Source organism: Bubalus bubalis, chromosome 2, assembly GCF_019923935.1.
Source record: "Bubalus bubalis isolate 160015118507 breed Murrah chromosome 2, NDDB_SH_1, whole genome shotgun sequence".
NCBI classification, from domain to species: domain Eukaryota; kingdom Metazoa; phylum Chordata; class Mammalia; order Artiodactyla; family Bovidae; genus Bubalus; species Bubalus bubalis.
In genome coordinates, this window is record NC_059158.1 from 86,620,483 (window position 1) to 86,643,770 (window position 23,288).

The 23,288-nt window shown below is 38.6% G+C and overlaps 1 protein-coding gene and 1 pseudogene across 9 annotated transcripts in view; one reads left to right on the forward strand and one right to left on the reverse strand.

Moving 5' to 3' along the window:
• Positions 1-23,288, reverse strand: part of SLC4A10 (solute carrier family 4 member 10) — a 344,973-nt gene that overhangs the window by 62,874 nt on the left and 258,811 nt on the right. The gene's annotated exons all lie outside the window — the stretch shown is intronic.
• LOC102414536 lies at positions 18,668-19,246 on the forward strand (annotated as a pseudogene).

Below are 23,288 nucleotides of genomic sequence, written 5' to 3' on the forward strand. Positions count from 1 at the left end.
CTTCTTCCTTGGTTTCTGTATCTCAAGCCTCACCTCTTGTACTATCTTCCTCCTTTCCTGCTGTGCTATGTACAGCTCCTCTATTTGGTGGCTCAGATGGAAGGAATCTGCCAGCAATGCAGGAGACCTGGGTTCCATCCCTGGGTGGGAATGATCCCCTGAGGAAGGGAATGGCAACTCACTCCAGTATTCTTGCCTGGAGAATTCCATAAATATAAGAGCCTGGTGGGCTACAGGCCATGGAGTTGCAAAGAGCTGGACATGACTGAGTGACTAACACACAATCTATGTACACTTAGTTCCTCCGTATTAATTCTCTCAATGACGTTTCCTTTTTCTCTGAAACAACACACTCCCCCTTTCCTCTGAACTTGTCCCTTAAAATTAAAATTCTAAGGATCCAGAGGTGAAATGCTTAATTTCTTCTACTCCCTGGATTAAAGCAGAACTGCCAGCCATAGCCAAAGATTTTCCTAAAATAAATGAAGATTCTCACAGATTTGCTCAGGGATTTAATACTCAGTCAAATTTATCAACTAGGTTTCTCTGACTAATATCAACTAGCTCATATCCTTGTCATGATGACCAGACTCAGCATTAGATGAAAAATGCCAACTGGGAAAATCCTGAAAGGTCTCTAGAATTACAAACAGAGAGGAGCCCACTAACATTATATGATTGTGCTAAGTTGCTTCAGTCGTTCCTGACTTTGTGTGACCCTACGGACTGTAGCCTGCTAGTCTCCTCTGTCCATGGGATTCTTGAGGCAAGAATACTGGAGTGGATTGCCATGGTCTCCTCCAGGGTATCTTCCCAATCTAGGGATCAAAGTCCCATCTCTCATGTCTCCTAAATTGGCAGGTGGATTCTTAACCACTAGTGCCATCTCAGAAGCCCCTGGGCTTGAAACTTGGATTTTCTAAATTTCATGCCCATCATTTAAAAGTGATGGTGTTGGACTTTTAAGTACATTTTGCCTAAGGCCCTAAATGATACAGTGATAATCAAGATAGATACAGTCCCTATCTTATAGAGCTTGGGGTTGAGTGATAATAAAAGCTGACATTATTTTTATAGGCCCAGTACTATGCTAAAATGCATCATATGCACTATTTCATTTACTCACACAATCCTACCAACCTAGGGATTGAACTCGCATCTCTTATGTCTTCTGCACTGGCAGGCAAGTTATTTACCACGAGTGCCACCTGAAAAGCCAGTTATATGATCAGGCTCAGGCAATTGCTAGGTGTCTTCATAGGGCAGTTCCTAGGGCTTTTCCAAAGCTTATTAATTGAAACAAAATTCGGTCCTATACACAAAATCCTAATAACTCTGTTCATTACAATTACAATCAATTTCAGATTATTTTTAAAGAAAATTCTGGTCTTCCTTCAGATGTTCATTTCACCAAGGTAGCTTTTAATTCTGTATTTATTAGTGGGATGATCCTGGATCTTTCCCTTCTAGTATGAAGGAACAGGATGGAATAGGAAACTGTGTTTACTCTAGATTTAATCTGGCAAACCAGCTCTTTCATGGTCTAGATGAGTAACCTAAAAAGAAGACTGCTAAAATTCTTAATCTTCAACTCCAGCAAATTAAATCCCCTAAATGAAGCCAAAACCCTCCTAGTTTCTGCTAGTATTGCAAAGAGAATATTGGAAAGGAGATTGTTACAAATTTACCTTCAGCCCTCTAACTAGCCTTTCCAATGTCCACTCAATTATCAATGATGTGACTCTGAGGCACTACAGGGGCTCTCCCCAATCTTCTTCCTAACTGATTTAAAGAAACCTTTCTTCAGACTGAGGATGACACTCTCCCAGTCCTAACTGACAAGAGAACCACACTCTGGGTCCTCAATCCGACTACAACAAAGCAGTCTCTGCCTTGGTGTACTAAAACAGTCCAAATAGTGGGCATCTCTAGTGAACCTCAAGAGGTTCCTGTCTCTGAAGCTATTTCCTTTTGTTTAAGCTCTTTGAGACATACACACCCTTTCTTCTTAGTTCTTCCGCCTCTAAGCATTTGCTAGGCTGAGACTTCTTATAGAACTATCATGCCAGAATTTCTTTCTCCCAAAAAGAGTAAATAATTCTAGAACTTCACAGTAATCATCTAGGAAGCCAAGAAGATGATTTAAATGGCTCTTTGACATTTTTTACTTGTTCTCTCTATGATGGTGCTAGAGCCGAATTCAGGAAACACTGATCATTTCTCCCTATTGAATCAGCTACCATCCTCCTCATGGAGAAAATCTCCAACTAATATTGGCAAAATTCATAGCACAACTCCCATCAATATTCAAATACATCCTTCAAAAGTTCTTCCTGGAATTAGTCAATAGCTTATAATTAGAGAAATCCTTCAAGTTATAAAGCCCATAAAGAAATCTGAGTGCCAAAGAATTGATGCTTTTGAACTTTGGTGCTGAAGAAGACTCTTGAAAGTCCCTTGGACAGCAAGGAGATCAAACAAGTCAATCTTGAAGGAAATCAGTCCTGAATATTCATTGGAAGGACTGATGCTGAAGCTGAAGCTCCAATGCTTTGTCTACCTAATGAGAAGAACTGACTCAATGGAAAAAACCCTGATGTTGGGAAAGGTAGGAGAAGAAGGGGACAACAGACGATGAGATGTCTGGATGGCATCAACTCAATGGACATGAGCTTGAGCAAACTCAGGGAGATGACAAAGGACAGGGAAGCCTGGTATATTGCAGTCTATGGGGCTGCAAAGAGTCGGACATGACTGCATGACTGAACAACAATAAAAGCTTACAAGGCTCAAGACTGCATTATCCCTTGTCCTTGTCAGTTAGTTCCTATGACACTTCTAATTTTTGTGGGGTGGGGCACAGTGGGTGTTGAGAGAGTTTATTCCTTAAGTAAGAACCAAGCTTTATTCATTTACCAAAAAAAAAAAAAAAAAAAAAAAAAAAGCTGGGGCAAGGGAAAAGACAAGTTTTACAGAAAAGTATAACAGTAACTCCCTTTGGTAAAAAGGATGCAAGTTTGTCTAGGACGTCCAAGCAAGAAACAATATTATTATCCCTTGACACCCTGTTGCTTCTAACCCTCATATGCTTCTAACATCCATTCCCCTTGGAAATAAATTCTTTACTCTAGTTGAGTGATGTGGTGCATTCTTTAGTATTCCAGTTGATGAAGCTAGCCAATATCTTTTTGCCTTTACTTGGAAAGAAAGACAATTCACCTGGACAGTAATGCCTCAGAGTATTACTTAGAGTCCTTTTTATTTCTCACAAATTCTGAAGGCTGATCTGGTTGACATAAAGTTCCCAGGGGTTCTACTTTGTTGTAATATATGGATAACTTGCTTCTTTGCTCTCTGTCTCAAGCCTCCTCAGCATCCATTTGCTAAAGCTTTTAGCTTAAAGGGACATTAGATTTCCAAGGAAAAACTGCAGTTTTCCCAAACCCAAGTTTGATATTTGGGGCATCTAATATCAGAACAAGAGTTACACCTAAATTTGGATAGGCTTCATGGTGTCTGTTTCCCCAAACCCGAAACTAAGCACCAACTGCAAGGTTTTTCTAGCTGGTTATTGATGAAATTGGATTTCTATTTCTCTCCTATGGCCAAAAGTCTGTTTTTTTGGTAAATAACCATCCTGACTCAATTTTATGGAAGAATAAGATGATACAATATTCTAATACTTAAAGGAGAGTTTGATAAACCCACTTGCCCTCGGGCACCCCTATTCTCAGATTTCCTTTGTGTTATGTGAAAAGGAAGGGAATGCCTTTAGGGTACTCAACTAAACACGGGGACCACCATCAACGTGCTGGGTGCTTTAGCAAGTAATTAGATCCTGTGGCAAGAGGACAAACCCCGCTGTCTTAGAGCCATTACTAACGCTGCCCTTTTGGTTAAGGCCATGAGAAAAATGTTGTGGGACCCCTCTGACAATTTTTGTACCTCATGCCATGTAAGCCCTCCTGAATTCTCAATCCACTCAACATTTCTCAATTGGCTTCCTCGTCTCCTATGAAGCCCGTTTGTCAACGCCTCCTCTTTTATGTTGTAATAACCTTAACCCTGATACTCTTCTCTCCTCTGTCATTGATGAAGTCTCTCACAACTGCTTAATGCTGATGACTCACCTTCCTACTACTCATGATAATCTACAGGAAATTCATTTTGGCAATGCTGACTCCTCACTGATGGCTCTTATTTTAAAGGTAAAAATGGCATATATTGTGATGGCTATGCTTTTGCCCTTAATATTTTTGAGGGAGCGTCTTTTCCTCTGAGTACTTTGGTCCCAAAGGCTGAATTATACACTCTTACATAGGGTTGTACTTTAACCAAGGGCAAAACTGTCAATATTTAGACTGACAATAGATATGCTTTCAGAGTAACTTCTGAAAGCAATAGCAATAGTATGCTTTCATGATTTTTTAATATTATGAAACAATATGGCTTCTTTACTTCCATTGGAAATAAAGTTTAACATGGCCCCTATGATTAAGAATTAATGGATGCATTACTTTTATTTGCCACTTTGTGAAAAGTAGTTAAAGTATTAGTCACTCGGTCATGTCTGACTCTTTGTGACTTCATGGACTATAGCTGTCAGGCTCCTCTGTCCATAGAATTCTCCAGGCAAGAATACTGAAGTTGGTAGCCATTCCCTTCTCTAGGGGATCTTCCTGACCCAGAGACTGAACCCGGGTCTCCTGCATTGCAGGCAGACTCTTTATCATCTGAGTCAGCAGGGGAGCTATCTGCCACCTTAGCTATCTATTATCAATATGCTGGGTCATTCTAAACTTGACTCTCTGAAAGCTAAGGGAAATTGCCTGGCTTACATTTTCACAAGGAATGCTGCCCTTAAGGGAACTAACAGCAGAGAAACCTTTCCATGGTTCAAAGGGATATTTCTCCAAATGACAACTTAGAAAAACTGGCTAGAGAAGCCCAACAATTGACCTTGAAAAGGAAAGGCAAGATTAGAAATTCAAGAATTGTTGGTTTGATAAAAAGAGAAAGCTCTGGTTTGCACTAAATAACAATCTAGCCCTGCTGGAGACTCTAAAATTCCCACTCCTCACCGCTGTACATGCATTAAATCTCTGGTCTACTGACAAAATGATAGCCTTCATGAATTAATATTGGTAGGGAAACTTTAACAATGCCACAAAAAGTGCCTACTTTACTTGTTGGCTTGTCTGAAATACAACCTGGGGAAGCCTGTTTGTACTGTTCCTGGACATTTTAAACCACCTAATTGACCATTTGAGGTCTGGCAAATGGAGTGATACAATTTCCTCTGTCTCATGAATATGTTTTAGTCATGGTCTGTATGTTTTCACACTGGACTGAAGCTTTCTCTTGCAGACAAGCCACTGCCTCTTCTGAGGTTAAAGTTCTTTTGGAAAAGAGTATCCTCATCTAGTGAACTCCTCTTGAACTTCATAGTGATCTCATTTTACTAGTCAGGTACTTCAACAAGTCTGAACTGTTTGGCTTGTCTTACATTTTTACTGCGCACACCACCTCAGTCCTCTTGTTTAGCTGAATGCATGAATGGCACTGTGTGTATATGCTAAGTCGCTTCGGTCGTGTCCACCTCTTTGCAACGCTATGGACTATAGCCTGCCAGGCTCCTCTGTCCATGGGATTCTCCAGGCAGGAATACTGGAGTGGGTTGCCGTGCCTTCCTCCAGGGGATCTTCCTCATCCAGGAATTGAACTCACCTGTCATATCTCCTGCATTGGCAGGCAGGTTCTTTACCACTAGCACCACTTGGGAAGCCCATTAATGGCATTATTAAGACTCAGTTGGCAAATTTTGTAAAATTCCTCCAAATATATTGGCCAAAAGCATTGCTATTGGTCTTTTTAAATCTCAGATTCACCTCTTTTAGAATTCATAAATTCTCACTCTTTGAGACAGTCTCTGGATGTCCAATGCACTTGGCTCCTTGCCTCTTTTGAGTCATAACTGATGAAAGGCTGCTTGCTGCTAAGTCTCTTCAGTTGTGTCCAACTCTGTGCGACCCCATAGACGGCAGCTCACCATGCTCCTCCATCCCTGGGATTCTCCAGGCAAGAATACTGGAGTGGGTTGCCATTTCCTTCTCCAATGCATTAATGCATGCTGAGTCGCTTCAGTCGTGTCCAATTCTGTATGGACAGCAGCCTGCCAGGCTCCTCTGTCCACAGGATTCTCTAGGCAAGAATATTGGAGTGGGTTGCCATTTCCTTCTCCAAACCGATGAAAGGAGATATTCCAATATTTCAAAGGCCTGATTACTTCTATTAAAAATGCAAAATATTTCAGTGGAGCAATCTTGTCATAGCTCACTCTCAGGAGACAAAGACCTTGAGCATCAGACCTGGAAATGTGAAATTTTGTCATTGGAAAAAACACATCCAGAAGGACTCTCTTCAACCTTGCTGGAAAGGTTCCTATTAAGTGTTGCTAACTGGCCCTTTTGCTGCCAAACTCCAGGGAATAGACTCTTGAGTTCACATGACACACCTAAAAAGCAACAAATCCTAACTGGATTGCACATTATCTGTTGACTTCAAAGTAAAGATTTTCCGGAATTGAAGCAGATGACATCTGATGAGACATCTTTTCCAAGTTATACAAATCAGGCCATTGGATATCTGTCACCAAACCTTTGATGATATCATATGTTCAGATGATCTCCAATGTCTGTGATTTTGATAACATGGACTTAGATAAAAAGTATCTGAGAGTTCTTCCTAGATCTCCTTGTTACTCAAATGTGACAAATAGGTTTCAAATTTGTGCAATTTCATTCTAAACTGGGACACTATACTCAGGTAAGGTCCTTCCTTGTATTGAGGGACAAAAAACTGGTGAAACCAGAAAACTTCTTTTTTAACAAATTTATTTAATTGGGGGATAATTGCTTTACAATATTGTGTTGGCTTCTGCCATATATCAACATGAATCAACCATATGTAAACGTATGTCCACACCTCTTGAACCTCCCTCCCACTTCCCACCTTCCCACCCTCTAGGTTGTCATAGAGTATGGGTTTGAGCTCCCTGCATCATACAGGAAATTTGCACTGGCTATCTATTCTACATATGGTAATGTACGTTTCCATGCTAGTCTCTCAATTTGTCCCACCCTCTCCTTCCCCCACTGTGTCCACAAGTCTGTTTTCTATGTCTGTGTCTCCACCGCTGCCCTGCAAATAGGTTCACCAGTACCATCTTTCTAGATTTCATATATATGTGCTGATATACGATATTTGTTTTTCACTTTCTCATTTACTTCACTCTGTATAATAGGCTCTAGGTTCATCTACCTCATTAGAACTGACTCAAATGCATTCCTTTGTGTGACTGAGTAATATGCCATTGTATATATGTACCACAACTTCTTTGTCTATTCATCTGTTGATGGGTATGGGTTGCTTCCATTTCCTGGCTATTGTAAATAGTGCTGCAATGAATATTGGGTACATGTGTCTTTTTTAATTCTGTTTTTTTCAGGGTATATGCCCAGTAGTGGGATTCCTGGGTCATATGGTAGTTTTATTTCTAATTTTTTAAGGAATCTCCATACAGTTCGTCATGGAGGCTGTATCATTTTACATTCCCACCAACAGTGCAAGAGGGTTCCCTTTTCTCCACACCCTTTCCAGAATTTATTGTTTGCAGACTTGTTGATGATGACCATTCTGACTGATGTGAGGTGACACCTCATTGTAGTTTTGATTTGTGTTTCTCTAATAATGAACACCATCCATATGGCAGAAAGTGAAGAGGAACTCAAAAGCCTCTTGATGAAAGTGAAAGAGGAAAGTGAAAAAGTTGGCTTAAAGCTCAACATTCAGAAAACGAAGATCATGGCATCTGGTCCCATCACTTCATGGAAATATATAGGGGAACAGTGGAAACAGTGTCAGACTTTACTTTTTGGGGCTTCAAAATCACTGCAGATGGTGATTGCAGCCATGAAATTAAAAGACGCTTACTCCTTGGAAGGAAAGTTATGACCAACCTAGATAGCATATTCAAAAGCAGAGACATTACTTTGCCAACAAAGGTCCATCTAGTCAAGGCTATGGTTTTTCCAGTGGTCATGTATGGATGTGAGAGTTGGACTGTGAAGAAAGCTGAGCGCCGAAGAATTGATGCTTTTGAACTGTGGTGTTGGAGAAGACTCTTGAGAGTCCCTTGGACTGCAAGGAGATCCAACCAGTCCATTCTGAAGGAGATCAGCCCTGGGATTTCTTTGGAAGGAATGATGCTAAAGTTGAAACTCCAGTACTTTGACCACTTCATGATAAGAGTTGACTCATTGGAAAAGACTCTGATGCTGGGAGGGATTGGAGGCAGGAAGAGAAGGGGACGACAGAGGATGAGATGGCTGGATGGCATCAGTGATTCAATGGATGTGAGTCTGAGTGAACTCCGGGAGTTGGTGATGGACAGGGAGGCCTGGTGTGCTGTGATTCATGGGGTTGCAAAGAGTCGGACACGACTGAGCGACTGAACTGAAGTGAATAAGGAACAATGCTTAGCATCTTTTCATATGTTTGTTGCCTTCTCTATGTGTTTTTGGAGAAATGTCTGTCTAGCTCTTTTGCTCACTTTTTGATTGAGTTGTTTTATTAGTACTGAGCTACATGAGCTGCTTGTATATTTTGGAGATTAATCCTTTGTCAGTTGTTTCATTTATTATTATTTTATCCCATTCTGAGGGTTGTCTTTTCACTTTGTTTATAGCTTCCTTTGCTGCACAAAAGCTTTTCTAAGTTCAATTCAGTTCAGTTCAGTCGCTCAGTCATGTCCAACGTTTTGCGACCCCATGGACTGCAGCATGCCAGGCCTCCATATTCATCACCAACTCCCACAGTTTACTCAAACTCATGTCCATTAGGTCAGTAATGCCTTCCAACCATCTCATCCTCTGTCATTCCCTTCTCCTCCCACCTTCAATCTTTCCAAGCATCAGGGTCTTTTCCAACGAATCAGTTGTTCGCATCAGCTGGCCAAAGTATCAGAGCTTCAGCTTCAGCATCAGTCCTTCCAATGAATGTTCAGGACTGATTTCCTTTAGGATGGACTGGTTGGAGATCCTTGCAGTCCAAGGGACTCTCAAGAGTCTTCTCCAACATCACAGTTCAAAAGCATTGATTGTTTAGCACACAGCTTTCCTTATGGTCCAACTCTCACATCCATACACGACTACTGGAAAACCATTGCTTTGACTAGACAGACCTTTGTTGGCAAAGTAATGTCTCTGCTTTTTAATATGCTGTTTAGGTTGGTCATAACTTTTCTTCCAAGGAGTAAAGCGTCTTTTAATTTCATGGCTGCAATCACCATCTGCAGTGATTTTGAACCCCCCAAAAATAAAGTATGTCACTGTTTCCATTGTTTCCCCATCTATTTGCCATGAAGTGATGGGATCAGATGCTATGATTTTAGTTTTCTGAATGTTGAACTTTAAGCCAACTTCTTCACTCTCCTCTTTCACTTTCATCAAGAGGCTTTTTAGTTCATCTTCACATTCTGCCATAAAGGTGGTGTGATCTGCATATCTGAGGTTATTGATAATTCTTCCAGCAATCTTGATTCCAGCTTGTGCCTTATCCAGCCCAGCATTTCTCATGATGTACTCTGCATATAAGTTAGATAAGCAGAGTGACAATATACAGCCTTGATGTACTCCTTTTCCTATCTGGAACCAGTCTGTTGTTTCATGTCCAGTTCTAACTGTTGCTTCCTGACCTGCATACAGATTTCTCAAGAGGCAGGTCAGGTGGTCTGGTATTCCCATCTCTTTCAGAATTTTCCACAGTTTGTTGTGATCCACACAGTCAAAAGCTTTGGCATAGTCTATAAAGCAGAAATAGATGTTTTTTCTGGAACTCTCTCACTTTGTCGATGATCCAGTGGATTTTGTGTCAACCTGTCAACCTCTGGTTCCTCTTCCTTTTTTAAATCCAGCTTGAAAATCTGGAAGTTCACGGTTCATGTACTGTTGAAGCCTGGCTTGGAGAATTTTGAGCATTACTTTACTAGCGTGTGAGATGAGTGCTATTGTTTGGTAGGCTGAGCATTCTTTGGCATTGCCTTTCTTGGGGATTGGAATGAAAACTGACCTTTTCCAGTGCTGTGACCACTGCTGAGTTTTCCAAATTTAGGCCATATTGAGTGAAGCACTTTCACAGCATCATCTTTTAGGACTTGAAATAGCTCAACTATTGAAATTCCATCACCTCCACTAGCTTTGCTCATAGTGATGCTTCCTAAGGCCCATCTGACTTCACATTCCAGAATGTCTGGCTCTAGGTGAGTGACCATACCATCATGATTATCTGGGCGGTGAAGATCTATCTTGTATAGTTCTTCTGTGTATTCTTGCCCCCTTTTCTTAATATCTTCTGCTTCTGTTAGGTCCATACCATTTCTGTCCTTTATTGAGCCCATCTTTGCATGAAATGTTCTCTTGGTATCTCTAATTTTCTTGAAGAGATCTCTAATGTTTCCCATTCTATTGTTTTCCTCTACTCTTTGTACTGATCACTGAGGAAGGCTTTCTGATCTCTCCTTGTTATTCATTGGAACTCTGCATTCAAATGGGTATATCTTTCCTTTTCTCCTTTGCTTTTCCCTTCTCTTCTTTTCTCAGCTATTTGTAAGGCCTCCTCAGACAGCCATTTTCCTTTTTTTCATTTCTTTTTCTTGGGAATGGTCTTGATCCCTGTCTCCTGTATAATGTCACTAACCTCCATCCATAGTTCCTCAGGCACTCTGTCTATCAGATCTAATCCCTTGAATCTATTTGTCACTTCCCCTATATAATCATAAGGGATTTGATTAGGGTCATGCCTAAATGGTCTAGTGGTTTTCCCTACTTTCTTCAGTTTAAGTCTGAATTTCACAACAAGCAGTTCATGATCTGAGCCACAGTCAGCTCTGTCTTGTTTTTGCTGACTGTATAGAGCCTCTCCATCTTTGGCTGCAAAGAATATAATCAATCTGATTTCGGTGTTGACCATCTGGTGATGTCCATGTGTAGAGTCTTTTCTTATGCTGTTGGAAGATGGTGTTTGGTATGACCAGTGCATTCTCTTGGCAAAACTCTATTAGCTTTTCCCCTGCTTCATTCTATACTCCAAGGCCAAATTTGCCTATTACTCCAGGTGTTTCTTGACTTCCTACTTTTGCATTCCAGTCCCCTATAATGAAAAGGACATCTTTTTGGGGTGTTAGTTCTAAAAGGTCTTGTAGGTCCTTATAGAACTGTTCAACTTCAGTTTCTTCAGCATTACTGGTTGGGGCATAGGCTTGGATTACCATGATATTGAATGGTTTGCCTTCGAAATGAATAGAGATCATTCTGTCATTTTTGAGATTGAATCCAAGTACTGCATTTCAGACTCTTTTGTTGACCATGATGGTTACTCCATTTCTTCTAAGAGATTCTTGCCCACAGTAGTAGATATAATGGTCATCTGAGTTAAAGTCACCCATTCCAGTCCATTTTAGTTTGCTGATTCCTAAAATGTCTATGTTCACTCTTGCCATCTCCTGTTTGACCACTTTCAATTTGTCTTGATTCATGGACCTAACATCCCAGGTTCCTATGCAATATTGTTCTTTACACCATTGGTCTTTGCTTCTATGACCAGTCACATCCAAAACTGGGGTTGTTTTTGCTTTGGCGCCATCTCTTCATTCTTTCTGGAGTTATTTCTCCACTGTTCTCCAGTAGCATATTGGGCACCTGGGGAGTTCGTCTTTCAGTGTCTTATCTTTTTGCCTTTTCATACTGTTCATGAGGTTCTCAAGGCAAGAATACTGAAGTGGTTTCCCATTCCCTTCTCCATTGGACCACATTTTGTTAGAACTCTCCACCATGATCCGTCTGTCTTGGGTGGCCCTACATGGCATGGTTCAATTTCATTGAGTTAGACAAGGCTGTGATCCATGGGATCAGAATGGTTAGTTTTCTGTGATTGTGGTTTTCAGTCTGTCTGCCCTCTGATGGAGAAGGATAAGAGGCCTATGGAAGCTTCCTAATAGGAGAGACAATTTGGGGGAGACTGAGTCTTGTTCTGATGGGTGGGGCCATAATCAGTAAATCTTTAATTTTCTATTGATTATTTTCTGTTAATTAAGTTTAATTAGATCCCACTTGTTTATTTTTGCTTTTATTTCCATTACTCTTGATGGTGGGTCATAGAGGATCTTGCTGTGATTTATATCAAACAGTGCAGAAAACCTGACTCTTGACCAGCAGTATTTTCAGAGGAAGACGTTGATCAAAGGAAGAAAACGTAAAAAATGGATAAACAGAAACCTCAACAAAATAGGGTCAAGAGACCAGAAAGTGAAGCTCTCATGTCCTATCACAACAGCAGAACCCAACAGAGAGAAGAAAAGGTTTGTTTTTTTTCCAGGCAAGAATTCATCCAATGAGAGACTTCAGAACTCAGCCAATGGAAAGCCATGGACTATTGGGTTACCATGGGTTTCCCAATTTCCTCTCCACTCTATAAAAGAGTTCTCTCCATTTTTTCATGGGTCTTATACATGGCTTGCCATGGTTTCAGATCCCAAACTGAAATTCTTTGCTGATCCTGAATAAACCCATTTTTTCTAGAGAAATAACTTGCAGTCTATTTAAGTCAATACAAAGTAGAAAGTAATGAGAATTATCTACAACCTGTGGAGACAGAAATAGTTTATGTTATTTGTGGTTACTTGTGTATTTATAGTTACCAAGGTTATGGGAATGATGGAACTTAAGATATGACAGAATTATTTTGGAAGGAGAGACAGAGCAACAAGAAAGGCTGGAAGTGGGAATGCATGCATGCTAAGTCGCTTCAGTCATGTCCGACTCTGTGCGACCCCATGGACAGCAGCCCACCAGGCTCCTCTGTCCACAGAATTCTCCAGGCAAGAATACTGGAGTGGGTTGCACTTCCTTCTACAAGATAAAGACTGCTGCTGCTAAGTCACTTCAGTCATGTCCGACTCTGTGCAACCCCATAGATGGCAGCCCACCAGGCTCCCCTGTCCCTAGGATTCTCCAGGCAAGAACACTGGAGTAGGTTGCCATTTCCTTCTCCAGAAGTGGGAATAGAAAGGGAATTAAAACCATATGCATAACAGCAAGAGTAAATGAGTCACATTTAATACTGGTAAACAAAGAAATGGTAATATAAGCATATTATTTAGAGAAATTTAGGTAACACCAAAATAAACACAAATCTAGGTTAAAAGAGTTGTCTTTCAGTGAGCTGGTGCTTTGATTATAATCTTTCTTTACTATTTGCATTTTTCCAGGGTGTATACGGATTATTTTGATAACAATAAAATGTATCTGAAAAAATAATTGTTTCCCCTTGTGGAAGCTCTAAATTTACTTTTTTATTTCAATGTTACAAATTATCTTGAGGTCCCTCTTGTATTTAGTTTTATCTTTTTTTCTCTCTTTCAGTTCAGTTCAGTCTCTCAGTCATGTCTGACTCTTTGCAACCCCATGAACAGCAGCACGCCAGGCCTCCCTGTCCATCACCATCTCCCGGAGTTCACTCAAACTCACGTCCATCGAGTCGGTGATGCCATCCAGCCATCTCATCCTCTGTCGTCCCCTTCTCCCCCTGCCCCCAATCCCTCCCAGCATCAGAGTCTTTTCCAATGAGTCAACTCTTCGCATGAGGTGACCAAAGTACTGGAGTTTCAGCTTTAGCATCATTCCTTCCAAAGAAATCCCAGGGCTGATCTCCTTTAGAACGGACTGGTTGGATCTCCTTGCAGGCCAAGGGACTCTCAAGAGTCTTCTCCAACACCACAGTTCAAAAGCATCAATTCTTCGGCGCTCAGCTTTCTTCACAGTTCAACTCTCACATCCATACATGACCATGGAAAAACCATAGCCTTGACTAGATGGACCTTTGTTGGCAAAGTAATGTCTCTGATTTTGAATATGCTGTCTAGGTTGGTCATAACTTTCCTTTCAAGGAGTAAGCGTCTTTTAATTTCATGGCTCCAGTCACCATCTGCAGTGATTTTGGAGCCCAGAAAAATAAAGTCTGACACTGTCTCCACTGTTTCCCCATCTATTTCCCATGAAGTGATGGGACCAGATGCCATGATCTTCGTTTTCTGAATGTTGAGCTTTAAGCCAACTTTTTCACTCTCCTCTTTCACTTTCATTAAGAGGTTTTTTAGTTCCTCTTCGCTTTCTGCCATAAGGGTGGTGTCATCTGCATATCTGAGGTTATATTTCTCCCAGCAATCTTGATTCCAGCTTATGCTTCTTCCAGCCCAGCATTTATCATGAGGTACTCTGCATATAAGTTAAATAAGCAGGGTAACAATATACAGCCTTGATGTACTCCTTTTCCTATTTGGAACCAGTCTGTTGTTCCATGTCCAGTTCTAACTGTTGCTTCCTGACCTGCATATAGGTTTCTCAAGAGGCAGGTGAGGTGGTCTGGTATTCCCAATCTCTTTCAGAATTTTCCACAGTTTGTTGTGATCCACACAGTCAAAGGCTTTCTCTCTTTAAAATATACAAAAGTTTTCCAATCACGGGGAAACCATTCTAGTATTTCTCTTAAATCATATTCAGATTGATCAAAATTATATTCTCAAGGTATTTAGATTGTTTTCAACTTATAATTATTTTGAACATCAACTAATTTTAAAAAGTTATTATCTCTAGCAGTATCTGTCCCTGGCAGCTTTTAAAACAGGTTATTTCTCAATGTCATTTTCACTGTAATTCACAGCTTATTGCTTCTATGATAAAGAATCATGTTAAATTTGCTTTCTGGTAAGTAACATATCCATTTATTTAGATTCTGAGATAAACAATGCTTAAGTTGTTAATAACATTTCTTTTGACACCTTGAAAAATTATGTTTCGAGATTTTATTTGTAAGAATCACTACAATAATGTCAGAGTTAGCTTTTACTTGCAATCAAACTTTTTATGAATTTTAGTTTATAAAAACTGCCTCACTTATTTTTCCATGTAGAATAAGCATTGCAGAAATACTAAAAACATAAATTACTTGTGGATATTGAATACAGGACACTTTTGTGGTGGTCTATGTATGAGATAATTTGTATACCACTTCAAATCCTATCAGCCACACCTCTTCTTCCAGCCTCTGCTGCAGTGATCAATTCTTTATGGATTTCAACAGCTCACTTTCAAGTGCAATGCTTTGATGCCTTTCTTCAGGTTGCATCACATATCTTACTTCCTACTCTTATACTTCTGCCATCCTTAACCAATGGGCTACAAAGGCTGATAGATATATGCTTCCCCTTTTCATCCCCAGGGAAAACAATTTCGTAAGTCTTCAAATCAAGCATCACTCACCTATACTTTTAACCAATGCAGTAACACAATTTCTTACCAGCTTTATCTCTTTCCCAATGTCACTTTATTAGCCTATTCAGGCTGCCATAACAAAATGCCATAGACTGAGTGGTTTAAACAATATAAATATATTTTCTCACAGACCTAGAGGCTGCAAGTCTAAGACCAAGGTGCCAGCATGGTTGAGTTCTTCTGAAGACACTCTTCTGGCTTGCAGAAAACCATTTTCTCCCTGTGTCCTTACATGGCAAAGAGAGATAAGAGCACTTCCCCCCTCCTTACAACTGATCAGATTTGGGCCCCACTCTTATTACCTTATTTAATCTTGATTACTTTCTGAGACACTGTCTCCAAACACAGTCACTGGGAGTTAGGGCTTCAAAATATGAATTCTGAAGGGACATACTTCAGTCCATAGCAATCACACTTTTAATGTTCTTCACCCCTGCTCCTTAAGATCAACTAACCTTCAAGGAAGCCTCTGACTTAGGCTATGCTTTCAGGGGAACTGAGGTTACAGTATGTTTTGTTCTATATGTGTGATAACAGAAAAAAAGGATTCACAGAAAGTGCAGTCATGAGGCATTATTCACAATGCTTAATTAATTCAATAAAAAGGTAATGAGTATCATGCAAGACACAATGCTAAGTGAAAGTTGCTCAGTTGTGTCCGACTCTTTGCGGCCCTATGGGCTATATAGTCCAAGGAATTCTCCAGGCCAGAATACTGGCGTGGGCAGCTGGTCCCTTCTCCAGGGGATCTTCCCAATTCAGGGATTGAACCCAGGTCTCCCGCATTGCAGGTGGATTCTTTACCAGCTGAGCCACAGGGAAGCCCATGCTAAGACACCATGCTAAGTGTAGTATTAAATAAGAGACATGATCCTAGTGTTTTTTTTTTTTTTTAATGCAGAAGAGAAATACAACACAGTCAATTATAATTATATAAAGACATTTGCGAAATGTACTATGAAGAGGTCTAGGTTGCTAAAAAGATAAATAAAAGGAGAGCCACACTTTGAGTCTAGATACTGAAAGAAAACTTTAAGAAAACAAGGTTTAAGTTGAGGTCTAAAAGATTAACAAAATTTAGTAAGAAATGGTGTGGACACAGTGGTGGGGGTTGGGGATTGAGGGTGGTGGACTAGAGACAGCAAAAAGCAGGTAGAAAGGCTGAGTCAGGAGCAGACATGCACAGGAAGGTTGTTAGCATAGCTGAAACAGAAGGGTAGTCAGGAAGATATGAGAGGTGGGACTGTGGCATAAGCAAGGCCCAGACTGTATGAATTGAGAATTGAAGGTCCTAGTAAGTACTCTGAATGCTAAAATGAGAACTGTAGGAAGCCTTTGAAGGATTTTGTGAAAGATTTGTTTATCCCATTGTTACTGTGGTTTTTGGAATGTATGTTGGTTATGCAGCCCTCATTTACAGTACTTAAAATCATTAGTTGAAAAGATCAGATCTAGGCATACATAGATTAATTTCAGCTCAAGCTCTCAAGAAATGACATTAAAGGAAAGTACTCAGGTCACTGAGAGGTCTTGCAAGGAGTCACTGGACATGGCAGGGAATTGTGGTAGGAAAGGTCCTTCAGCTGGCATTCACCAAGGGAAGATTAGGAGTCACATCAGGTGAGCTACTACAGATGCCTAACCCATGTTACCCAAGACATGATTCCTGGGTCCCAGGTTTAGAGCCAAGGACAAATTCTAATATGAAAAACCTTTCCACTCTTAATGAAGATACCCAGACACTGGCCTGGGAACAAAAAAATTAACAATAGAGCTCCAAGTAGCATGTCCATAGTGTGAAGTAATATGACTACATGTTTTTTTAAAAAAATGTGTATTTAGTTGTGTTTGACTCTTTGTCCCATTGGAATGTAGCCCACCAGGCTCCTCTGTCCATGGGATTTTTCAGGCGAGAATACTGGAGTGGGTTGCCATTTCCTTCTCCAGGGGATCTTCCCAACCCAGGGATCAAACCCGCGTCTCTTCTATCTCTTGCATTGCAGGCAGATTATTTACCTGCTGAGCCATCAGGGAAGCCCTAAAAAAAAAAAATAGTAAAAGAAAAAAAAATTTTCCACACTGATCATGAATCCTCCTCTAAATGGAGGCTTAGAGATTACACTTATGGTAGCTTCCAGAAATTATCCATGGTGTCTACAAATGTCTTGTCTTAAATCTCTTGCTCCAATTTTATAGTTGTGCTAGGATTAGATTAGGTGAAAAAGCAAGACTTTCAGGTATACAAATGTCTTGCTGCTGTCCTGCTCATACATATATGAACTTGCCAACATCTGTCTTTAAGGCAGTTCACTAGTAAAGGGTAGTGTACTTCTATGATTGGAAATTCTTCCAAATGAATCTTTGTTACTTTGCCTCAAAAAAAAAAAAAAAAAAAAAAAGGCCTAATACTATAGGAACTTAATGGGAAAAATCTGGGAAAATACTTTTATATTCAGAAAACTTGATAAATTTATTGATGACAAAAGAAAACTAAAATGCAAAATAAAGAAAATATGCCAAATGTCTTACAGGAGAATACAGTAAGAAAGATCTAGCATTATAGTAAATGTATGCATTAAACATACATCTAACATAAATATACATGCACATATATATATGTATACATATATAACAGAATTTTATTTGAAAGAAAGTTGGGAACAAAAACATTTATTAGCTAGCCATTTGATCCCATTTATATTACTAAATCAGAGGACAGGTAAGCTTGGCGTGTTGTAGTTCATGGGGTCGCAAAGCATTGGACATGACTTAGAGATTGAACAACAACAGCAAGATACTAACAAACAGCTAATCCATGGATATTTCAGGTTATTTATGTGCATATTTTACAAAAATCACTAAATTAGTCAACTCTTCTGTTAACTTTCCCCACTAAAGCAACAAAAACCAAGCAAACTACTAGTTCTGACTCATTTGAATAATAGGCAAATATATTTAGGACCTAACTGTTAGTAAAATAAATTCTTTAAAGCTATAACTCATGCCCTTTACTTTACACTTGGGAAAATTAATCATTATTTCAAATGAAAATTTAGTCCTTGTTCAAAATTAAAATATTTACTAGTCATGTTCAAAGATTAAAGCATTAATTAGTACATTTTAAAAGAAGAAGAAATCAGGATAAAACCTTCATCTTACTGGAAGACTCATGTAAGTTGGCCCCTGGGAACCAGGATCATGATGCCTAGCTATGAGACTGACCCATCCATCTTCAGCAGCAACCTGGCCAATTCAGGGGCTGAAAATCTCTAAATGCTGGCCTCTGAGGCTGATTATCTGCACCTGGATACAATAGATGGGTATTTTATTCACATTACTTTTGGCCACCCTATGGTAGAGTCTCCAAAAGCAGAGAGGACAGGATCCTTTCTTTGACATGCACAGGATGGTTTCTAGGCTGGAAGAGTAGGTAAAGCCAATGGCTATAACAGGAGTCAATCCATATATACAAGAATCCAGGGGCTTTCATTAAAGACATTTGGGGCAATGAGATAAAGGTTGGACTTGCCATCAAACAAGGAACTACAGTTGAGTATTTGGTACCATGGGCTAATCAGATAGACATGGTCTTAGATATGTCAGTTGAACCTGGATTTTGAGGGTAGAAGTTTACTGAAGATATGATACCAAAGTTTGTTGGTTGAGAACACAGTTCCTGTCTTTTGGCAGACAGGTTAATGGTAAAACAGATCATGATACTCTCCATAACTATGCAAACTCAGTGGCTAACATTGTGTCTGTCAGTGATATTATAAGCAATGAAGACCCCATATTCATGATAAACCTATTAAGACATACTTTCTCAAGAAGCTGCTCAGAAGAATTCTCTTCACAGGTGAAATTTCAAGGAGTCCAATGAAATTTCTGTTTCTGTTCATGAAATTTCCCTTTTATTGGAAAATGAGAATGTTGACTACCAAGTCATATTGCATGAAGCTGTACTGCTCTCCTAGGCAATTATTCACTCCAATGATTAAAACCTACTGTGCAAAATATTCTAAGAGATTAGAAACTGGGCTGCACACCTACATTTTCAATGATGGAATTTAAAGATTGTTGTTGTTCAGTCACTAAGTCATGTCCTACTCTTCACAACTCCGTGGACTGTAGCATACCATGCTCCTCTGTACTCCACTATCTCCTGGAGTTTGCTCAAATTCATGTCCATTGAATCAGTGAAGCAATCCAACCATTTCTAACCAAATTTAAAGATTCGAGTACGAATATGATCCAGTAATTCCACTCCTGGGCATGTATCTGGAGAAAATATAGCCAGGACATGGAAGCATTCCATAAACAGAGGAATGGATCAAGATGTGATACATACATACAATGGAATATTATTCAATCATTAAAAAGAATGAAATGATGCCATCTGCAGCAACATGGATAGACCTAGAGATTGTTATACTAAGTAAATCAGACAGAGAAAGACAAATATCATGATATCACTTATATGTGGAATCTTAAAAAAATGTTAATGAACTTATTTACAAAACAGAAATAGAGTCACAGATGTAGAAAAGAAACTTATGGTTACCAAAGGGAAAGAGAAGAGGGATAAATTAGGAGATTAGGATCGACATACCCAATGCTATACATAAAACAGATAACTTAGTAAGGACTACGGTGTAGCCCTGGGAACTCTACTCAATACTCTGTAATGATCTACATTGGAAAAGAATCTAGAAAAGAATGGATATATGCATTTGTATAACTGATTCACTTTGCTATACAGCAGAAATTAACACAGCATTGTAAATCAACCATACACCAATAAAAATTAATTTAAAAAAATAAAGATTAGGACACTGAAATACCCTGTTTTTCCTGGGAGGCTTCATTTTTATAAAGAGTAAAATTATAGCTGTCTTAAGATTATAAACAGAAATGTATCTTAATGCCTAAAGAAGGCATGTTAGCTATTATGAAGAAAATTATTTTTCTGCATTTATGGAAAGAATTTTCTGTTGTTTCCCATCTATTAGCCAAAAGCAATGAAGTCCTTATGTTTCTCCTGTTTTATCACTTGTGATTTGATAAAATGAGCAAAATAAAACTAATGAAAACTATAAGCTTGAATCTGGCAGGGATGGCATGCCATATTCCTTTTGCATCTAAAACATCTATTCTTTTCCCTTCTTACTGTGTAGTCAAACACACAAAAACTATTTTAAAAACGTGTGAAGCCCAGGGGTTTTCAGGTGATCTGCTGTAAAATATAAGCACAACTTTATCTGGGTGTTTTCTTTGCTAGCTTTGCTGAAGGAGCAGATTATTCAGTGACTTTTGCCGCCTTCTTAATGCTACCTACCATAAAATATTAAATAATCCTGTTGCCTTAGTTCTGAGTACAAAGAAAAGTAACATCTCTATTTGGAAGTAATATTGAACTAAATCTTGACTCTGTCCTTTAGGTCTATTTGACCTCTGAAAATCACACAACATCTTTGAGCTTTTATTAACTATTATATATCAAATGTATTTTAACAATTGTGCAGGATCATGTTGAGCCTTAAAAGAAGTACCATAACACAAGTAAAACTTCCAGTACTATTCCTAAGAATTTAGCAGATGCTTAATACAAAGTAGCTATCATTTTATAAGTTTATGTCATGAGTTATAAAGTACTTTGGTATAATTGAATTAAATTTATAAATCATTCTTATGACTGCTAGGACAGGTACTTTTGTCCCCATTTAAAAATAAGAAACTAAAGCTCACCAGCAGTCTAGTACCATGGAAAGGCTCTAGTAGGGCGTAGGAATTTTGGTCTGTACTCTTTTAAAAATGGAACCCATAGGCAACACATCCCAGCAAAATAAAGACCATGTGACAAGCCCACAGCTAATGTCATACTTAATGGCAAAAAAATTGAAAGCATTTCTTCTAAGATCAGGAATAAGACAAGAATGCCCACTCTTGCCACCTACATTCAAGGTAGTATCAGAAGTCTTAGCCACAGCAACCAGACAGAAAATGAAATAAAAGGAATCCAAACTGGAAAGGTAGTAATTAAACTGTCACTGTTTGCAGATGACATGATATTATACATAGAAAACTCTACAGACACCACATACACACACATACACACACACACACACACACACACACACACAAACTAGAACTAATCAATGAATTGATCAAATTGCAGGATATAAAATTAATATACAGAAATCTCTTACATTTCTGTATACTAACAATGAGAACCATCAGAAAGAGAAATTAATGAATTAATATTGTTAAAATGATTAAACTACCTAAGGTAATCTACAGATTTAATGCAATCTCTATCAAAATACCAATGCCATTTTTCACAGAACTAGAAAAAATAATTCTAAAATTTGTATGAAAACAAAAAGACCCTGAACAGCTAAAACAGTTTTAAGAAAGAACAAAATTGGAGGTTCATACCTCCTGATTTCAAACTATATTACAATGGTACAGTAATCAAAATGGTATCAAAAACAGAAACATAGTTCAATAGAATAAAGTGGAGAGCCCAAAAATGAACTCATATGGGCATTAATCTATGATGAAAAAGGCAAGAATATACAATAGAACAGGTAGCCTCTTCAGTATTGGTGTTGAGAAAACTAAACAGCTACATACAAAAGAATGAAACTGGACTATTTTCTAACACTATGTAAAAAAATAAACTCAAAATGGATTAAAGACATGTAAAACTTTAAAGAATAAACATTCTAGAAGAAAACATAGGTGGCAGCCTCTTAGATAATGGTCTTATCAAATAAAAAAATGGGACCATATCAAACTAAAAAAAAAACAACAAAAAACAATTGTGCACAGCAAAGGAACTATCAACTAAATGAAAAGTCCACTTACTGAATGGAAACAGGTATTTACAAATGATATATCCAATAAGGGGTTAATATCCAAAATATACAAAGAACTCATACAACTCAACATCAAATAAACAACCCAACTAAAAAATGGGCAAAGAGTATGAAGAGACATTTTTCCAAAGAAGATATAGTGATGACCAATAGGCACATGAAAAGATGCTCAATATCACCAATCATCAGAGGAAAGCAAATAACAACCACAGTGAGATACTACCTCACATCTGTCACAATGACTCTTCTCGAAATCACAACAAATAACAAGCATCAGCGAGAATGAAGAGAAAGGGAATCCTCATGCTCTGTTGACAAGAATGTGAACTGGTACGGTCACTATGAAAACAATATAGAGATTCCTCAAAAAACTAAAAATAGAACTGACCTAAACTTGAAATCAATGGAATAAGGTAATTAATGGGTTAAAAGAAAACCCTTGGCAACCTAGAACTCTATAACTAGTCATATATTCATCACAAATAAAGGTGAAATAGTGAAGGTGATCAAAAGGTACAAACTTCTAGTTAGAAGATGAATTCTGGGAATGTAATATACAGCATGGGGATATTGTTAACAATGCTCTATTGCATATTTGAAAGTTGCTAAGGGGAAAGATATTAAAATTTCTCACAAAAAAAATATTCACTATGTGTGGTGATGGATGTTATTATTAAATTTACTGTGATGATCATTTCACAATATAATATATATCATTAAATCATTATGGTATATACCCCCCAAAATGGAGCCCATGTAAGATGAGGTGGGCAAAGGCAACTTTTTTACTTGACATTGTCTTATTTCTAGTTTAACTTTATTCTGTAAAGGAACCAAATGGCTAGGAATATTCTAGAACTATGAATATTGTCCCTAGTGATATATATTTTATTATTCCAGAGTAGATTAGGAGATAACAGGGTACATATTTAATCCATAAACCATAGTATTTATAACTATGTTCTAAATTATAATTAGAAAACAAATATGTATCAACCATCTTATTCTTACACTCCTAATGTAA